Source organism: Ochotona princeps, chromosome 3 (assembly GCF_030435755.1).
Source record: "Ochotona princeps isolate mOchPri1 chromosome 3, mOchPri1.hap1, whole genome shotgun sequence".
Classification (NCBI taxonomy): domain Eukaryota; kingdom Metazoa; phylum Chordata; class Mammalia; order Lagomorpha; family Ochotonidae; genus Ochotona; species Ochotona princeps.
This window is the reverse complement of record NC_080834.1, coordinates 98137792-98159816: the sequence shown is the minus strand read 5'-3', so window position 1 is coordinate 98159816 and position 22025 is coordinate 98137792. Positions and strand designations below refer to the sequence as shown.

The following is a 22025-nucleotide window of genomic DNA, read 5'->3' as shown; positions in this document are numbered from 1 at the left end:
TATTGGAGACGGAGAAAAGAATTAGTGTGATTCTGGTTGTGATGTAGCCTTAGGGTAATCAAGTTTTTGAAGCAGATTAGATGTTGTGAACAAAAGTGGAAGAATGGTCAACAGTGTCTCCTAGAGACGCTCCAAACCCTGAGAACAACGACCATGACATTGAGTGAGAAGTTGGGAGGCTGTGTAAGTCATTTGATTTTTATATGGAAGGGAAAGGTAGTCAGCAATTTGGTTCTGCTTATATTTTGCTTGTCTTACCTCTTGTAGTTTCAAGTGATAGTTGAATTAATAGTTACGTGTTTTAGGCTCCTGTTCAACTATAAGAACTTCCCTTGTTACATATTTACAAGTCAGCAGAGACCAATTTAATTTTTGAGACAGGGGACATCATATGTGATGATAAATTAAGTATCCCTCAGACCAAAAGACAGTAATGTACAGAAACAAAGTGAAAAACATACTAAAATACACTCATGATCAATTTATCTGCAGTATAGGATCAAATCAGGTGGCAATTCAAAGCTGATCACTGTATCTGGACCTTTGGTGCGGGTTATCTTGACAGACAGTTCTCTTATTCCAAGCAATTTTTTCACATTTAGTTTGCTTTTCATATATCAGGGTGGAGTCTGAATAAATGCAAGGGCTCTAGAATAACACTGCTAAGAGCGAAACTCACTTCCATATTCACTAGTTATTTGAAATGGACAATTTAATTAGCATTGTGCTATAGCTTCTCATTTTAGAAGGAAGGAAACAATATCTGCATTACAGGAGTATTTGGAGGATTGATTGAGTCAAACACTCAGTACAGTATTTGTCACATAATAAAGGTGACAAATAACTTTAATGAATTAAGATATAAAATATTCTCCTCAAATAGCAAAAAATACACCTATATTATTGTATCCTTGTCTTGAAAATCACACATCTCACCAGAATTACACTTGAGTGGCTTATTCTGTTTATGCCCTCTTTTTTCTTATCTGACCCTTTTTTTTGGCATGATACAAATTGACCACACCATGACCTAACTACCCCACATACTTCTGTAGATTGTGTTGTGTTGTCCCTGAGAAATCATATCTTGTTCATATCCCAGAACTTAAGTCAGGGTTTGGTGCTTTTAACCCAGCTGGTTTGAGATTAAAATGGCTTCCAGAAGCCCAGATAATTCATTGGCATGTGACTTATGGAGTCATTGTAGCTGTCAACATATGAATGATGGGATAGAATATTAATTGTTGTAATTTCCTACAAGCTGACTTTGATTTGTTAAACCATTGTTGCAGTGCCTTTTTTTTTAAATTTTTCTCTGAAGATTGTTTTATACATGCAAATGCCTGTATCTTTCTCACCTTTGTAAGCTATCATGAGCTATACGGCAGGACAGGTGACCTTTCCGGTTAATTGTCTTTTAATATTATGGAAATGCTATGAAGACTGTTTTCCAGTTCCCTAGAAATTTAGATAAACTCTTCTTTTTCATAGTCCTAGAACTCAAATGTAGGTGCCTTGAATAATTTCAGGTGTTTATTTATGAATCAGAAAAACTAATAATCCAGTATGTGTTTCCCTATTTTTCTTCGAAATGTATGAGTAAAGGTAGCTATTTATAAATCTGAAATATGGCAAAACTATGTTTATTGAATTCTTGGAAAGTAGTTTTATGGATATAAATCAAAATCTAAGCTAAAAGAAGTACATTAATCAACAACTCCTGCAGTAAGTGTTATATTTTAAGAACTCTGTCCATGGGCAGAATGAGATGTCATGAGCAGGTATCTGTTCCAATTCCTGTGCCAGTTCTTACGTGGGAACAGCTGATCCCTGCCTTTCTCACATAGTTGTATTGTAGATAATAACAGTAGTGTAGTCCAGCCCCTCAGTTTGTTTCATGGAGGGCAATAAGTTTCTAGTGAAGACACTGTATCACTACTTCCCATCTGGCTGCTTTCTCCCCAGAATACCCTTCTAGCTACATTTTCCTGCTGAATATATTTTCCAGGAGAAAGGTAAGAAATGAGAATGAGAGATACCAGAAGTTGTAGAAGTCAAGTCTTATTGTGGCTATTGCGAGAATTGATTCAAGACATTTTAAGTCCTCAAAATGTGTATGTGAATATTCTGGTGATATTCTTTGATATGCTTTAAATTACTCATTAAGGAAACTATCACAGGGCACTGATACAGTGGTATAGCAGATAAAGCCAGCGCCTGTGATCCCAGCATCCCTTCTTGGTGCTGGTTTCAGTCTGGGCTGCTCAGGATCTAGCTCACTGCTAGTGACCTGAGAAAAGTCATGGAATATAGCCCAAGTGTTAGAGCTATGTGGAGACCAAGATGAAACTCCTGTCTTCCAGCTTAAACCTGTACCCCTGCTACCCATTGTAGCCATCTGGGGAGTGAAACAGCAAATGGAATATCTCCCTCCTCTTTCCTCTCCTCCCCTCCCCACTTCCCACCTTCTGCTCTCTTCCCTCCCTCCCCTCCCCCTCTTCCCTCTCCTTTCCCCTCTGTTCTCCCTTCCCCTCCCATTACCTCCCTTCCCCTCCCATTACCTCCCTTCCCCTGACCTCTCCCCTCTGCTTTGATCTGCTCTGCTCCACTACACTTTACTACTCTCCTCTCCTCCCCTCTCCCCTCCCTTCCTCCGCTCTCCTCCTCCCCTCCCCTCATCCCCTCCCCTCTCCTCTCCTTGTTCCTCTCTCTCTCCTCCTTTCTCTCTCTCTCTCACACACACACATCCTTACCATTTTCATCTCCTTCATTGTACTATCCTTATAACTTAAACTTTCAGTGGTGTGTATAAGAAAAAAAGCTAAGAAAAAAACTATAATACATCTGAGTACACAGAAATTCAGTGTTTGATGTTTTAAATCCTCTAATGAATATATAGATTTCATACAACAACAAAAAAATTGGGTGTTACCATTATTTTTAGGTAGAGAGTGAGCATTTAACCTGGAATTTAAGATGCCCACCTCCTGTATCAAACAGAGTACCTGGATTCACTACCTGGGTCTGTGCTGTGTTTCAGCTTCCTCCCGTAAAGATCCTAGGAGGCAAACAAATGATGGTTGAAATGATTGCCACCCAACAGAGACATGGGCTGATTTCTTGCCCTCTGGCTTTGGCCCAGCCTAGCACTGGTGGCTGTTGGCATTTCGGGAGTGAGGCAGTGCATGGGATCTCTGTCTCTATCAGCCTACCTCTCCAGCCATCTGCCTGTGTCTCTCAAATAATTTTTTAAAAATATTCTTGAGCAGGAAGCATGCAAGTGTATTTGTATGCATTCTTCTTCACTCCCACATAGATGGACAAAATATTTCCTCCAGTTGCAGTCAGTAATTTCACTCCCTATTTGGAGTTCTTTAATTCTTTTATAAAAACTAGTGGCTTTTCTTTAAATATGCTCTTTAATTCTGAGTGTACAAGTTTATTACAATAACACAAATTTGAAAACTCAGTTCTTCATGCTGCGTCCTCCCACCTCAATGCACTATGTTTTACTGAGCTCATACCCTCTGCTTCCACATTTTTAGTAAGTGTTATGATTGTCTACATGTTGGTCTTTTCCTCTCTTATTACCATCTACCTACCACTCTCACTTTTTATTCTTCATCTTGGCAGACCCCCACCTCATGTGAGTTAACATGTTTTATTTTCTTGCACTTGTCACCTTTCAAACTGTATGCAAGTTATGGTTGACATATGTATTCCACTTAATTGCCTAGAGTGGAAACTTGTTAATTTTGAGGAGTTTGCCAGTGAGTTTCGCACATGCCTCTAATCTAGTGGCGCTTGGTATATGGTCAGTACTCATCAGCTGTGTGCTATACAAATGGAAACAAACAACCATGCGACATACAGTCCTCAGTTCCCTTTCATGACAACTCATGAATTGGGTTTCCAGTTCTGCCATATCATAGTTATCTTGCCATTTTTTTACTCCTAACTTGGGTGCCCTGAATAAAATCAGAAGAAAACTCCTAATCCCCAGAGACAAAAATGTAAAACTAAAGGGCAATGGGGCTGCAAAAAATATGCCCTGCTATATTTCTGTGTACATGAGATGTCCCAAAAATATGCATATGAATGATGTGAGAGACATGTCTGTTTTTGCTGGAGCAGCAAGTTGTTCTATTCTGAATTTGTTAGGGGAAAAATACATTTTTATGAAACAAAGATCTTGACATTCTGTCTCATGGCAGTTGTGAATCAAAATATCGGGTGCTAATAACTGCTCTGTTTCTATCTGATTATATCACCTAGAAATAAAATGAGGAAAAAGAAAGTTAATTACCATTACCTCTTCTAGCTGAGCACTTCATATTACAATTCTAGGTTGGGACTGAGGAGTTACTCCTTTTTAATGATATATGGCCCCATTGCCAATTCTGAATTGGTCCACTGTCATGATCTTTGTACCTGATTATTCACATATTTTTTGAATGTATAAATCACGTAAACTGTTCAATGTTGGTGAAAATTGAGTCCTAAATATTCTATTAGTGTGTATGCAATATAACCTGTTCAGATTCTTGTTAGAGTATAAAATGATTTGTGTAATATGCATAACGCCAGAAAGATTTAGAACATTATAATAAAGCAGTAATACAGTTTGATTTTTCTGAGTGCAAGATGATAATTGAGTTCCAGGTATACAAAATCCAGGCCTACAGAATGTTGTGCCATTTCTAGAAAGGAAAACCATTGAAAATATGTGGGTTTTCACTCTTCTGTTTCACTGTTCACAGAATTGACTGTTGTGCTCAGAAGTAAGGTCGCATATTAGCCCCTTTGTCCAAGTTATTCTGACTCCTCACCCACACCAGTTATATTTATAGTATGCATACTTTATTATTATTATTCTTTTACCATACCAGTACCGCAAAGTGAAGTATGTTTGCTTAGAAAAAGGAATCCAGAATCCTCCAATTTTTCATCATAGAAAATAAAAACACTTACCTTACATAAACTCACTTTAGAAAATGTGAATGTAACCCTGTTCCCAATACTACTTTCTTTGTTGATTCCCACCTAAGCCACACAGCAGCTTCCTTCACCTCCTATTTCCAGGACACAAGAACTCTTGCCTCTTGGGTTCAACCATGGAATGGGACTACACCTCAGGCAGAGTGGGTAAAACTCTCATTCTTGCCCTGGTAACGGGAACGTAGAATCTGGTTTTTCTGCTCACCAATTCTGTGGGTATTTGGGCAATTTCTCACTTGCCTTATTTCTTGTTGATAAGAGAGGAGTGATTGGATTTGATTTGCAGGCTAAATAGAATTTTAGGGGGCAGGGTGGGCAGTGCTAAGGACTGAGGACATCCAATAGAGAGGCTGAAGCATGCTAGGTGCGGATGAATTTGCCTTCTATAAATATTCTGGGATCCCTGGAGTAACTTCTCTCTTACTTTCCTGCCTTATTTCTTGAATATGTAACCACTAAGGGGTCTTTCAATGCATTAATAAGGAGGAGAAAATTGTTTATGTTCATCACTGTGCCTTCCATTCAATTAAAAGAATGCTCAAATCACTAACCAAGCATTCTTCATAATATTCTGAGTTATATCCATTTGCTTGTCTGTTTCTCATGTTTGTGTGGTATTAGAGAATCATTTCTGGCAAGAGTCATGCCAACATGGGTTCTAATTCTGATTCGAAGAATAATTTGTTTTGCTTTTTGCCCATGAAGGTCATATTTAATTGACAGGCCAATTGCTCAGGTTTCTTCAAAGCTGTGTAATTATGCGTTGGTTCTCGGCATATGCAAGTGTTGAAGACCATCTGCTTCTGGGTTTACTTCCTTTCTAGACTTGAAAGTTAATGTGTTCTCACCATTATCCCTGAAGCATTCCTGCACCTGTGTAAGTAAATGTTCTGAGTGCAAGTCTTCGTTCTTGATGATGATAGTTGCGTGCATCCAATTAATGCATTGGAGCGCATTCTGTTGTCCTATTTATTAGTATTGAAATTTCCCATGAAAGGAGTCAGAAGATCAGAATTCTTATCTGCATTTTAGATATCAGGAACCAGGTTGAGAAATGAAATGATTTGCCCAAGAATCCTATTGTAAGTGCTAAAGAGACCAGAATATATGTGGCATTCTTCCATGATGCACTTAAATAACAGAATGTTGGACTTACAACTGTTGCTGAAGGACTATACTATAGTAATAATATGGACAAAAACAGTGGGGGTGGAGAGTGGAGAGGTAATGGGAAATCGCTGTGCCCATGGAATCATATCATTAAAAAATAAATTAAAAAAAAAGCGGAATCCTGGACTAAATGTAAATGATGTTGGTAATCATTAGTAGCCTTAGCAAATCTATAATTTTTTGCATTGAGGTGAATTGGAACGTGCAAACATTTTCTTAAGCCGATAGTGTCTACATCCCTAATTATCCAATAATTTGTCACTTTACATTATTTTTGAAGCCCCAAGGGCATTGAACTTCAGTGTCATAATTCACAGCATGCACAGGCTTCTATAGAACTTTGTAGTACATCCTTTTTCATTGTGATTGGGAAGGGTGGTTCACTTGATGCATAATGTGTAATCTCAGATATCCTGGTAACAGTCACAGTTTCAAAAAGTACTATGTTTTAATAATCAAGCTAGATTTTTGCTCCCATTTTTAATTGGAGCTACATTCTAAATTTTGCTAATCTACTAAGCTTCTCAGTACATGATCCTGCCATTTCTCAAAAATGTAAGGAAACAGCATAGTGTAGAAAGCACTGGACTAAGGCACAAAAGCAGTTCCCAAGACTCCTATCAATTATATGATGTTGACAACTCACTTCTCTGATTACGTAATACGTCTTTAGGAAGGCATTAAACTAGGTCCTTTAAGAAAAGGTTTATTTATTTCTTTGAAAGGTGGAGTTCCACAGAGAGGAGATTTTCTATTTACCAGTTTGTTTCCCAAATGGCTGCAAAGGCAGGGTGTGAGCCAGGCCAAAGTCAGGAGGCTGAGACTCCATCCAGGTTTCCTGGATGTGTGGCAGGAGCTCAGACACTTGGGCTGTCATCCACTGCTTCCAAGGATCCTTAGCAGAGAACTGGATTGAAAGTAGATCAGCTGGGAACCTAACCTATACCCATAAGTCAGCTATCTCCACTGTACCAAAACACCATCCCAAACTAGTTTCTTTCTAAGGTTCAGCTACGATAAATTCTCCAGCATGATTTCCTTCTTAATTAATACTGATACTATACTCCTCTATTATTTTTAATTTTGTAAGGAAATACAGGTTGCTTAGAAAGTAGGTTTTTGTCCAGAGATGCATATTAATCACTGACATGTGAAATTTAATTAAGCAAAAATTTGGAAAAGGGCTTTATTCTAAAAAAGAAAAATTATCAGTAAAGGTACAATAATTGGAAACGACATGTTCTAATGAGAATGGCAAGGTGTGGGATTCTGTCCTGCATGAATGTAAGCAGTTAAGGCTGAGAAGGATGACCATGTTTCCTAAATCTGGAAAATTCCACAGTGTATGCTGTTCATGCTTACTCAAACATTCACATGTGTACTTGCACATTTACATATTCAGGTTCCCCTTACTATCTGTTGCTTTCCCTCTCTCTCTCTTTTTATAACTTCAGCCAACAGAGGTTGTATTTGGTTTGTTTATATATATGAAATGTAATTTCTTTTAAATGAGGATTGGGCTATGGCACAGTGCAAGTTTAGCTTAGTGATTAACAAGCCCACCTGCCGTATTGACAGTGCATGGCTCCTCACTATGGCCTGGCTGCCTGGCTGTATCTCCTGATTCTGGCTTTTTCCTACTAATGGAGACCCTGGAGGGGTGGTGGATAGGGCTGATGGCTCAAGTGATTGAAATCCTCTTACCATGTGTGAGACCTAGATTGAGTTTGTCTCCAAGTTTAAGTTTAGCTCAACTCTGGCACTTGTAGGCAGTTGTAGGCACTTGGGGGAGGGGCAAGGGAGACTTAATGACTGGGGACATTTTTTTTCCTCTCTCCTTGCCTCTCAATTAAAAAAAAAAAAAACTTCCTAATAAAATTGTTAGATATCTGGGTAACAATAGAATGCTGGACTTTATGACTTGTAACTATTGTTGAAGGACCATACTGTTGTGGTGAGAGGTGAGGGAAAGGGTGAAAGGGAAATCCCTGAGCCTAAGGAAATGTATCATAATTTTTTTTAAAGTAAAAATTAGGATCCTAAAAATGAGGGCCTAAGTCCTCGCCTCGCACGTGCCAAGATCCCATATTGGTGCTGGTTCTAATCCTAGTGACCCTGCTTTCCATCCAGCTCTTTGATTGTGGCCTGGGAAAGCAGTCAAGGCCAGCCCCAAAGCCTTGGGATTCTGCACCTGTGGGAGACCTAGACGAAGTTCCTGGATCCTGGCTTTGGATAGGCACAGCTCTGGCCATTGTGACCGCCTTGGGAGTGAATCATTGGACAGAAGATCTCCCTGTCTCTCTTCCTCTCTGTATATCTGCCTTTGCAATAAAAATAAATAATTCTTTTTAAAAGTTAAAAATAATCATAACAGCAAAGCAAAATTAAGGATTGAATCAAGTATACCCACACCTTTGATTCATACGAGTGTGACTTTTGGTTTTAACAATTTATCTCCCAGGTTTGCAGTGGCTTTCAACCTGATAGGGCTTTTCTTCAATATCAGTTGTTGAATTTCGATAACACATGTCTCCAACATGGCTAATGCTCAGAGGTAGATGGTTATGGGAATGAGAGGTTGCCTGCTTAAATCAGGCCTCCGAAGGAAAAAACAAGTTTCCTTCTATAGAAAAATCGGGAGTTTTTTTTCTTTTTTTAATGAGCTAGCAATAGTAAAATAAAACTGCAACAAAAGAATTGACAGCCTGGATCTGTAGTCTGCCTGACCTGACAATTAAAAGAACTTATTACTGTGTCAGCCTGCCAGACGGAGCATCTCCTTGAAATGTAACATGCAATGCCTCTGAATATGATTCAAGTGTGTGCTTCTTTTTCTCCCCCCTCTGTTTGTTGAGTTTGAGAAAGAAGCAGTTTTATTTGAACTAATCCCACTCACTTCAAGTGTGTTTAATGACAGCAATATGTGACAGATAAAATACAATCCTACGGCCTTATTTGATGTTTGTTTTAATTTCAGACCTCAGTGAAAGGAGACTGAGAAGATAAAACAGCATGGCTCATACAGAAGAGTTAGAAATGTATGAGCTATTATCACAAACTTAGCAGCTCCTCTCCAGGGAAATCTGGGAGGTCAAAGATATGAGCGGTAATAATCAGGGTCGTTGAGATTTATAGAGTGCTCATTGGTTTGCACACTGGCCCTAATTCATTATCAGATCGAGTCTATGAGTTTGCCTGGCCTGAAAACCTGACACTATCATCCCAGTGTTACATATTGAGTTGAATGACTTGGCCAAAATTCTCCTTTCCCAAGTTACAGAGTTTGGTCTACAACTGCAATGATTGCTCCACTGCTATCTTTGGTCACCCAGCTATTCCTCATGTATGCTGTACATTGAATCAAATTGTAGGCATCCTGTTCCTTAATTTTATTGAAGTATACAGATACATGGAATGTGAAAACAAGTTCTCATGATGACAGGTTTCATCAGTGAAATATGAGAGGAGTGCAACACAAGAGGCATCCTGCAGTCTCCTTTTCTATTCAACTGCCTGTTTCTGCAAATAGTAGTCACTGTTGTCAGATGGATGTACTTCTTTTTGATTCTTTACAACTTATTGATACATGAATCTTTAAGAACTTCTCAGAAAGCCCATAGGAGATATATCCTGCAATAAAAATATGCATAAATCTCAAAAAATTTTGCCCCCTAAATAAATTTTATCTTTTAACCCCACTTTTTAGACACTTTTAAAGGTACCCTTGCATATAAACACTATATCATAATATTATTATCTGCTTTATTCAAGATCACTCTTCTGGGACTTTTCATTTCAATAAAAAAGCAAAATGTTTATCTGTACCATGCTCCAAAGAATGAGTGTACCATCATGTAGCATTTTCCACAAAGAATGAATGTACCATCATGTAGCATTTTCCACAAAGAATGAATGTACCATCATGTAGCATTTTCCACAAAGAATGAATGTACCATCATGTAGCATTTTCCACAAAGAATGAATGTACCATCATGTAGCATTTTCCACATGTACCATCATATAGCATTTCAGCTGTTCTTCTTGAGAAGCAATGTTAAGAAGAACTTTTGTGCAAGTGGATCTTTGTGAAACTGTGATTATAGAATTAAAATGGATTTTTTTTCTGTGACTATCAAAAGTTAGTTTGGATCACCACCTAAAGGCTGAAATCCTTATATCAGCTTTGATCACCAAACCGGGCTCCTACACAGTTTATGGAGATGTGTTGTTCAGAACAACCCAGACACTTCTCCAAACAGACATTTGTGGCCAAGAGAGCAAATGCCAGGGAGGCTATTTTCCTTGTCTCTGCGGTTTGGATCCATGCACTCACTGTGGAAAATGAGTTACGGGCTCTTGGAACATACTTGGTTACTTACAATGGCTACCACTCTTCACTGAGACAGAATAAGGTACTTGGTACAGTAAAAATATCTACCATAATTAAAAATACAAATGGAGGGATGCAGTAAAATATATCTTTAACTTATTCCTTATGAACAAACTATTCTTTTGCACAATTAAATGATTGGATTCTATGTACATATTATAGGATAGGAAGGTCCAGTGTGTCACGTCCACCTTAGCTGCCAGACTATTTCATTGTATTTTATTCTACCTTTCTCATTGGTCATAATGATGGCAATCAGCAGTGGATCAAAACCTGGAAATGCAAATATCTTAAAGAAGATCATGATGAAGAATTGTTTGCTACTGTAGACTGCACATCAACATCTTCATCAATGTTTCCTCAACTACAAATACTGTGTGTGTTGTGCTTGACAGTCAGAGAGATCTGATGTAATGCAAACCCTCTCTCCCGTCATTCTGTCCTGTTTTACGTTCTTCTTTGTGTTAATAGGCATATTCATTGGTTAAATTCAAGGATAGGATAAAATTTAGTGTAAGTCCTTTTAGACTCAAGAAATTGTTTCTTGGGTCTGTTATTGGCAGGTTCTTTCAGATGCTTAGTGCTAAAATGGACTTAAAGCTACCTTAAAAGATATTGAATGAAAATGTATGGTAAACAGCACAAACAGAAGGAAAGAAATCCAAAAGGGCACGTTAGCAGGTAGGCAACAAAGTCTTCTGGAGACCGGAAACATCACTGTGGGCAAAACTTTCGCTGATCTTGTCCACAAGAAAAAATGTATTCTGCATTTCTTTGTCCAGAGGGTCTCCACTGGACCAGGAGTAGTTTCCCACTGTCTTATCCTCGTTTTCCTTTAAGTGTCCTGTATCTGCTTTTAACTGTGAATGTGTTCAGTCTTGGCCCACAGACAGGGTCCCTTATCCTGTGAGCCTTTCTTCCTTATGCTTCTTCATCCTGCTCTGTGTATCCTGCCTTTCCTCCATGTAGTCCCTGGTAACAACTGCTCTTACTCGTGCACTCTGATGTCCAAAGCAATGTAAGAGTTATTTTAGCTGGTTCTCCTCCAGTACAACTTGGGAAAGGATTCTTGCTCCAGCATCACTCATGACTATCTGGTCTGGTTGGATTTCAATCTCGGATCCAATTATTTGTGGTTAGCATTCATAATTACCTGTTACAAACCTGTGGTGATGTGTTTTTTTTATTAAAACAAACAACTTTTTGTGGCTCATTGCTTAACCAGAGCTGAGGGCTAACAGAGACCCAACATTTTATGCACTTCTGTATCACAGGATATTTTTAACCCAGCCCAGTACAGGATTCTGAAAATGCAACATTCAACTTGGCATGCTCAAAATGCATTGTGAAGCCTTTGATTGAGTTGGTGACATTCCTGTAACCAGTAATGAACTGTCTCTGTGTTTAGTCTCATAATGAAGTTTTTAAAAATATTTGATACTGAAAGAGGATAGCATAGGAGAAGGACCAAAGTTAATGCCTCTGCCCCGAGGTAAAATGACACCTGCCATTGGGAAGGGTCTCATGTAGTAGGATTCATGGAATATTCTAGTGAATGTGTAGAACAGAACCGAGTTCTGGAGACAATATGAACTAGAACAGATTTTCATAGTAGAAAAGTAGTCCTTTGATGCTTTATTTATACAGAGAAAGAAAGGGTGATTCTTTAAGAACAGATTGCTCATGGAGAAGGGAATACTCACAAGAGAAAATGTATGCTACATAGCTTCACTGTTCTTGAAAGTGGAGAGGGAAATTTGTATGGATAAGGAGTCGCAAGAAGCATGAGAAATCAAGGGAATTGGGGGTAAATCCTTCTTGATACACTAGATAAATCCCTGAAAAGCTTGAGTTGTAGTACCAAGATCTGACTCTTACCTACTGTGTCTGCATTGTGTTTCTTGGATTTCTAAAAAAATTCATTACAGAGAAGAGTGCTGGGGTACTGTTTTTAAGCCACTAACTGAGAATGCCACATTCTGCATCTTAGTGTTCAAGTCTGAATTATCTGGTTCCTGGCCTGCATCCTGCTGCTGTGCCCCCCAGGAGACAGTTGATGACTGTTAGAAGTTGTGTCCCTGCCACTCACATGGGGCACGTGGATTAAGTTCTGAACCTCTGGCTTTGGCCTGTGCCTATTCTAACAGGCATTTGGAAAGTGAAAAAGCAGATAGAAGGCGTCTCTCTTTTTGCCTTTCAAATGAATGCAAAATAAATAATGTTTTGAAAAAGAGAATCTATCATAACCCTCTTTATTTACTTATTTGTAAAAACTGTTGGGTAGGGCCCGGCGGCATGGCCTAGCGGCCAAAGTCCTCGCCTTGGAAGCCCCGGGATCCCATGTGGGCGCCGGTTCTAATCCTGGCAGCTCCACTTCCCATCCAGCTCCCTGCTTGTGGCCTGGGAAAGCAGTTGAGGACGGCCCAATGCATTGGGACCCTGCACCCGTGTGGGAGACCCGGAAGAGGTTCCAGGTTCCCGGCATCGGATCGGCGCGCACCGGCCAATTGCGGCTCACTTGGGGAGTGAACTACCGGATGGAAGATCTTCCTTTCCGTCTCTCCTCCTCTGTGTATATCTGGCTGTAATAAAATGAATAAATCTTTAAAAAAAAAAACTGTTAGGTAGTTCTTTTCTGTTTTATATTAGTTGAAAGGCAATATAGACCACCAAGTTATTTTTAATCTTCAAGTGCACACAAAATCCCCTTGGCTTGCTATACGGTATTCTTGTACCATGTTCTTGATTTCTCACCTACAATAAAATGTCTGTTTCAATCAAATTTAAAGTGAGTTTGTAAAGCACTCATTTTGGCTAATCCAGGCATCAGAAGGAATATTCAACTGCTTAAGGAATTTAGTTAACATTTAAAATGGAAAGCTTCCCATAGGAGCATTTTGAGTAATGGTCATTACTAAAGGTTTGCATTTCCGATGTTCAAAATGTAATGGCTCTTTAAAAAGCCAAAGAACTACTTTTTGTATTTTCCTTTTCACAGGTGAAAAGATTGACACCTTTTGAGGTTGGGCAGAAGCTCATGCTAAAAACATAGCATAAGGAATTAAACCTAGACGATTTTGCATTGCTTATTCCAGTACATTAATTGTGAGTTCCTCATGACTAGAACATACTCTTTCATAAACCTGCACATCTAAGCATATTGTAAGCAAGCTCCTCTCTGACCAACAGCAGTCCAACAAAATGCCAGTATACTTTAAAAGGTATAAATCACAATTTATATACATGCACTTTGAAGATTTCTGGTTATAGGATTAGCTCAGCAATAAGCCCATTAGAAAGCAACTATGAAATGTTTTTAGAATGTTAATACTTTTAAGGGACTTTCTTCTATTTTTTATCCCTTCCAAGGTAATATTTCTAACAATTATCTAAACCCAGAATATGATCTGTGTTTGCCCCTAAAACTCTATGAAATGTGTATGATATCATACTGTGGAGAACAAATTTACAGAACTGAATAGAGTAAACCATGTTAGACTAAAGTAATACAGAGCTTTCAATATTTGATGACTGAAAAGGGAGTTTTAATATATTTGAGGTTTATTTTTATAAACATGCACTCCTAGAAAATGAAGAGATGTTCTTCTACTCACCAACTTTTCAGATTTTTATAGAAGTGATCTGTGCTTATTTACCCAACTCCGACATGCCTGCTACAGAGAGGCTGGAGGAGAGGGATTGCCACTTGGGATTTAGAAATTAAGGGATTTTGGAGTGGTTTCTGGTACTTGACCTTAATTTCATAAAGAATTGTTCCTGGTATACTCAGTAGGCAATATCAGATGATGGGAAAGTGAATGAAAGGATTCAATTTTGTCTACTTTGCAAGCTGTCAGCTATACAATGGCTTTGATAAGTAATCATTAAAAATTATGCAATTGTGATTGTTTTTAATCTTCCCTTCAGTGAAAGCAAAATAATATAAAAGGGCTTATATTATGATTGCCTTTCATAATAACTATGTTAGAGTGTCACAGATGATTCAGAATATTACTTGTCTTGATTTTCTTATTTGAGAACAATACTCACTAAGAACATTTCTGTGCATAGAGGTGATTTTACACATGGAAGAACATTGCTGTTTCCAAATGGGCACTGAAGGAGACTGTTACCTTTTCTTTGAGTATCATTTTAGATGTTGCCTCTGTTGTCTATTTCTCATCACCTCACCAAATAATTCATTTTATTTTTACATTTTCACTGTGATCAGTCCAAGAAATCCGTTCAGTAACTGTTGTCTTGGTCATGTCACAGTCACTCAAACCTTGCAAGCATTGCTTTCCTTTCCACACCCCACCCCAAGCACTCACACGAAACCTCTGGAGGATATTTCTGCTTCTTTCCAAAATCCATGTTGTCAGACTGTAAATTACATCAAGATTGCCACTAATCATATTCAGGAAGCCAACAATAATGTATGCTTGAGGAGTTGTGTCTTTTTAAATATCATGCTATGGATATGATGCCAAATCAGTTCTCTTTTTTTGCTTTTAATTAGTCAGCATCATTTATTCTGTGCCCCCTATGCTGAGAGAAAGGATTGTAGGGTGGGGAAGGGGAGACAGGAGATCTAAAAACATGCTGAATATCATCCTCAGAATAGCCTACAGTATCATTAAGAATACAGAAAACAGTTAAATGAAAGGATTAAGAAACTTAAGAGCCAAATCCAAATGAGTGCAAATTGGTCTGGTACCAATATGCAAAGAGGATGCAAATTGTAAAAATTTGAAGTTTAGTGTTTAAAGCTGTTACCTTCCTACTTTTATTTTCATAGTACTTTGCCATGAGAATTGTTAGATCTCAGAACATGGCACACTTCAGAGAGGAAGGTTTTATGCCTCAGTTATATCATTTGTGGGTTTCTAAGAGTTGAACCCATAAAGCTTTATGAATCCTTGTATTCTTTTCTCATTTTCATAAAATCTTGTTGTGTAAGTTTGAACAAATTCCTTGAAATTTGTCTGTCTCAATTTCCACATCTTTAAAATAGGAGTTTTAATAGGACCTATGTCATGGTTGTTATGAGTATCAAATGTGTCATGTCCTATCACTTCTATTTAGTAGGAAGCATACTCTTTTCTATAATTTCTTTCAGCTTGAAATCCATCCTATGATCAATAAGAAACTATTATAAGGTGGATTAGCTGGCACCAGATATTTTTTATGGTGATTTCCGTTACCATCAGAGGCATCAGTGCTTATAACAGAAGGCATCACATAGCAAGTCTTCTGTGATACTGTGATCTTCATTAGCTAAATACCATATTTTTAACGTATCAGATATTTGCGTCTAGTCTCATTTACACTCTGAGGAGCATATGACTACCAGTCTTGATTTGTTTGACTAGAGCCAGGAAGACTTGCCAGAAATCACACAACTGCCATGTGAAAGATCAAGGTCAGATCTAAGGGTCTGTTGTTTTTCTTCACTCATCATACCTTGATCAACTCTGAGTTCTAGAATGAAGTAAATAATCAGTCAGATGAGACCCTTGCTATGATTCACCTTAAATCAAGAAGAGGTTAAGGGAATATGAAAACACATATAATCCAGCTGATACTTCCGCGTAGTGAAACAGGTAAATATGGAGTAATGGTCTCTAAGAATGTCATCCAGGTTTCTGGAAGCAGTTGACTGCTGCTGAAGTCACACCTGTAAGTCAGAATGTGTTCTCTGCTGTAGGAATGGAATTGGACTTGTACGAAACTGAAATGATCCATGGTGAACTCCGGAAACAGATGCTTCCTTTGAGAGAATTAGATACATAACTGTAATTTTAAGCTTCATGGAATGTCTTAGGACATAGGGTTTGGATGTTTCTGACCAAATAGTACAAACATGTTTTTTCGTTGCTTAAGATAAATGCCTATATGATGGAGAGTGGTCTGAGCACATGGCTGGTTTAACCCTTTTCGTGATTAGTACCCTGAAAGCAAGGCTATGAAATGCTTGTCCCTAACTTTCTGATGTAATACCATGCTGGTGGATATCTGGTGGCTGATTCGCAGTCATATTCCTGATGTTAATGTTGGAAAGTTTTGAAAAATTTCAAGTCTCCCAAGTGCTGCTAATTCTTAATTGGTAACTATTTGCTTTTCTTTTATTTTTGTTTTGCTTTGCTTTTATTTCAATCAGTAAGTATTTGTTATGGGATTGTTCCATGGAAGACATCATTAGCATTTTTTTCCAATTTCTGTAACATTCTTATTGTGTTTTTTTGACATAGGCTTTTTAAAAATATCAATCATTTCTAATGGTAGTCCACCAAATTAATGTCTCATATATTGTCAAAATTGGTTTGTTCATCTTCCCATCCATAACAATATCTGTTTAATCTGGTCATGTAAAAAAGTGGTGAATTACTCATTTTAGGAAATACCTTTCAGCACCAGTATTTAGTGTATAGTCCACATCCAAATGCTAAAATCTTTCTAAGTTCAACATCATCAGTGATACATTTTAGGTAAAATTTATCCTTGTAATGATTTATTGATCATTCACTTTTTTTAATGGACTCAGTTTCCTATTTACAAAATGTGGATATTGAAGTAAAAGAACATTCTATCTGTGTTATCTCATGTTAGTTGCCATCATTAATTTACTTATTGAAAAACATTGCATTAGCTGCTCATTTTTAAAATGTGGTTCAATGGATCTAAGTATGATGTGTTACTCCTTTATTATTAATTTTAGTTAACATAATTAAGCTTGACCATCATGAAGGTGCCAAGCTCTACAACTGGGATTTAGGCATCCCTGTAAGACCTCTAATAACGTATTTGATAAACTGTGGTAAAAAGGTAGATTTGAGGATATGGCAGGCATTTTGTATAGCAGTTGAGATACCGTCATCCCTTATTGGATTGCCTAATTTTTAAGTCCTGGCTGCACACCCAGTTCCAACTTTCTGTTCATGCTCTCTCTGGAAAGCAACAAGGAATAACTCCCAACGTTGGTTGCTTGAACCCCTCAGGATAAGACTGAATTGCAATCCCAGTTCTTGATTTTGTTTAGCTCAGCGTTGGTTATTGTAGGCATTTGGCGAATGGACTAGCTACTGAGGAGTCTATCTGGCATTCTGTTTGTCTCCCTACCTCTCGAATAAATTGGGGGAAAAAAAGGAAAGATAGATTGATAGTTCACATTTTTTAAAACTTACCAGATTTTTTTAGGTACAATTCACTTGCCTTTGAATTCACCACCTTCCCATTTTTAAAAGAAATAATCAGTGTAAGCCACTGTTTGTTGGGTACCTGCCATGTACCAGAGACTTTCCAGGTATTAACATTAATGAAACTGGCAGTTGGTGTACAAGATACAGCCTACCACATAATGTCCAGAAAAGTTATAATATGTTGTTACAGACCTATATTTAGTAAGGAGGTACTCAGGGATCACATTGGGAGGACAAAGGTTTGATCTAGAAGGTTTCTGAGGTCTGGTCATCTCTGAATAGGTTTCTAGGAAACATGTAGGAATTCTGTGTTTTTCTCATGGGAAAGTTAGGCATATAATGTTCTGGTAAAGGAGATGGGTCAAGGACTAGCGTTGAGACTGGCCATGCCTAAATGAGAACATACAACTTGGTGCTGATGAACAGTTGCAACTGAGGCCAAATGGTGGAGAGTCTGTCCAAGAAGGCTTCAGTAGGCATGATTTTGCTTTACTGTGAGGTCATAAAGAAGGATGAGGTAATTTAAGTGATGTGATACTTGAATTAAATCACAAAGGATACCTGAGATTTTTATTTTTAAGGCAGGCCACAGTTTAGCTGGATAGAAGGAGCTGAATTGTAACAAAGATGTGCATAAGCAAAAACTGTGTTTATTTGGGAAAGAAATTTGAAATACCTTCAGAATGTAAGTAGAATAGAAACATATGTTGTTAAATCATGTCTTGAAAAGGCTTGAAAGGGAAGTTTATGAACAGATGCAATATGATGACTGTATATTCTGCTCCTTGTCCGGTAGGCACCTGGAGATACTAGGGGCACCAGTTTGAGAAGAAATTGAAACATGAGAGGTTTTTGAGGTAATTATAAGTGTGTTCTAGATACACAACTCTGGGTATTTTTGAACTGGAGAGAACTTGTGTTATAGACAGAAGCTAGGCACAGTGTTATAGACAATTATTTTTTATGCTTATTTAGCCAAAATTTTAAATAGAATTCTGCTCATCAGTTTGATCTTTTTGAGAAATAACCAACTATTTCTATTAGTAGAAAATTCAGAAAAAGATGGATAATGTAAGCAACGTGTGTTGGGAACGTAATATATCACTTGCGTGTACTAATTTACTTAATTATCTTGGCAAGATAGTCTGTAATATCCCCTGCCCCCACCCCTACCCGTTACAGGTTAGGAAATTGTGGCCCAGAGAGGGGTAATTGACTGCTGCATTCAGCAGGTAGTCTGCTGTTTTAGGCCAAGGCAGTCTAGCTCTTAAGTCCAGATACCATTGAAAATACAGTCACCATGCTAGTGAAGAGGGAGGTTGGGCAAGTGTTCTCTGTGTCTATTGCGTTTTTACACTTCAGTGATGCCAGATTTATAGAGTTGCTACCTCAGTCTAATTACAGGACATGCAGGAATCTCATGCTCATTTGTTCTCCATGATAACCCATGTCCTCTATAACCTTGAATCTACTTTAGTGGTAATCAGTTTTTAAACGAATGATGACTTCAATATAATGGTAGTTTGTTTCTGAGTTGTAGCAATCTGGTAGTCTAATTCAAGGGTATAATGTGGTAAGTTTAAACTTCTTACTTTCTAATTAGTACAGTGTACTCATAATAAGACACAAAGAAAGGTCAAAGAGCCAGGCCGGTGTCAATCATTGGTCATAAACACATCAGACTACTCAACGCCCTATCCAGGTGCCTGTCATTAAAGAGAATCTCTCATGTAATGGTGTTGGGCAGTATTGGTGAATGACATTCTTCTCACAATCCCAAGATGTTCATTGAAGGGCTTATGTTAAACTTACTTCTGCCGGAAGCTATTGAGTTGTTTTTAAAAATTAAGTTTGCTTGGAGCATTTGGAATGGTTAATATTTTGAAAACAAAATCCACATCAATTTAAAATATAATAAAACTATCCATCCAGGATAGAGTAGTAATTGCCAAGCATAAAATCACTGAGCTGTGGAGTGGCTTAAAGGACAGTTGGTGTTAGAAAGTACTGGATGGGATACTGCCATACAAGTAGTTCTAATGCTTAAATTATTGTACCTACTTGGTTGAACATGTAACTGAATGGCTAAAAATAAAAATTGCAGAAGTATCAGATTCAATCAATCTTGGTATTTTTCCCCTTATTCGCTCAGTCTCAAGTTAAAAATAAAATATGCCTGCCTCATTTGCCAGTGTGCTAGTTCGTAGGATTAACTGGAGTTCTCAACAGGAAAGCAATAGATATAGTAGCCGACATTGTGCGGTGGGTGAAAGCCCGGTGGAGATAATTATACAGTCACTCCCACTGTATTACCCTTCAAAGAAACTGAGCCTAATATTCTCCTCTTAGTCAATTTAACCAACTTCTAAAAAAAGTACAAGATATTATTTAGAGAATGAAATAGCTACTATATATAATCAGGAGGGAGAATTATAGCAAATTATCATACTCATTTGATAAGTGTATAAAGAGCTATGCTCAAAGCTTTGATTGTACCTCCTAAGTAATTGTACAATTGTACTGTCCTTTAAGAAGGAGAAGAGATAAAGAACTGCTTAAAAAGAGAGAGAGAAAGAGAGAGAAATCAATTTTATACTTGTTCAGTAAGATTTTCCTTCAGGGCACAGATTAAGTCTAATTTCATGCTCTGTGAGGATCAAGTGCACATTTGGCCTTCAGATGTTTAGTAAGGGTGATTGCCTTTTCAATAATAATGCCCGTGTATAAGCACAGATACCAGAATGAGGCTAAACACACATACACACACAGACACGTGTATTTTAAAATCCCCTACATGTGCATGCTGGTATGTGGTAGGTATAAACCTTATATATATCTCCATTGTTTGTATACCTGAACATTTTCAAAAGATAGAGTTTCGTGTAAGCTGCCCCCACTGCCTTTTTCCTAAGCTTCTCAAAAAAAAAAGAGCTCTCCGAATCTAATTGACCATGTTATTATTTTCATTATTTATTTTTCCCTTGGAAGTCAGAGAAAGAGGGAGACACACACACACACACTGTGAAAGCTAGAGGGAGAGGTCTTCCATCTGCTTATTCACTCCTCAAATGGCGGCAATGACTAGGCAGAAATGAAGCAGTCCAAAGCTGAGAGCTAGGACCTGCTTCCAGGTCTCCCACGTCGGTACAGGGGTCAAGGACTTGGGCCATCCTCCACTGCTTTCCCAGGGAGTAAGCAAAGAGCTGGCTTCGGCAGTAGAACAAAGTAGGGATGCAAACCAGTACTCTTATGGCATGCCAATGCCAGCAGGTAGAGGATTTATCTCTTATGGCACTATGCTAGCCCTGTCCACATTATTTTGTATAATGTATTTAATTATGTGTACTTGAGGCAAAGACAGAGGAAAATCTCGCGTGTGTCAGTTCATTGTTCATATTCCTGCAACACCCAGGGCTAGGACAGGCCAACACAGGGGCTTAGAACTTAATCCAAGTAATCATATGGTCCTGAGCCATCCAAAGTGGAGTCAGTACCAAACACCTGGCATTCCACTATGGAATATAGGTGTTACAAATGGCATCTTTAACCCACTGTGCCAAATGCCTGTCCTTGCCCACATATTTTAGAAAAGACCCGTAAATGACCTTATGGTTAATTTCTTTTTTTTCACCATAGGCAAAATGAGTGGCCCCTTATGCCATACCTAAACAATTTCAATGCTTAAGCATTTTCTTAAGTGTTTATAATATTTATATCCCTACCTTCTGAGTAAATAAATGATGACCTAATCACTGTTAGAAAAAGCCTGACTGCATAGTTGCTAAGAACAGTTATTCTAAAGATGTCACATTGCCTTTGATGCTATATCACATTCATCAAAATCGTGATAACACCTCCTTCTATAATATACACAGATTATCAAGGCTCTTGTCTCTCATATACTCATCTCATCATTTCTTAGATTCAAATTTATTCATATAATTAACATATATGACTGATTACTGTGAGTCAGATAGTTTTGTCTTTAGATGTGAACTTATATTGACCCATTGAATTAAAGACAATCCTGGAGATGATAGTGGACTCTTACTGTACTATTGCTCTTAGTGTCTCAAAGGACAGTTTCATGGGAATAAGTAATTGAAAGGTGATCCAGAGTGTTGAACTCTAAGTGTAAAATAAGCAAAAAATTAGAAATGCTTCCATTTGCTTCACTTGACATGGCTTTAAAACAAAGTGAGTTAATAATTTTAACCATTTAAAAATTGTGTTTATAATTGCAAGACAGATTTACAAAGAGAGACAGA

General features: G+C 37.9%; 1 protein-coding gene across 5 annotated transcripts in view; it reads left to right on the top strand.

The window, feature by feature from the left end:
• LPP (LIM domain containing preferred translocation partner in lipoma) overlaps positions 1-22025 on the top strand; it is a 702694-nt gene that overhangs the window by 375084 nt on the left and 305585 nt on the right. Inside the window, exon 1 of one of the 5 annotated variants that reach the window (XM_058662127.1) lies at positions 18301-18442. The exons of the other annotated variants lie outside the window; for them this stretch is intronic. The gene's annotated coding sequence lies outside the window, so the exon portion shown is untranslated. Of the gene's footprint in view, positions 1-18300; positions 18443-22025 lie in introns of those variants that run through there. 5 annotated transcript variants of the gene reach the window in all.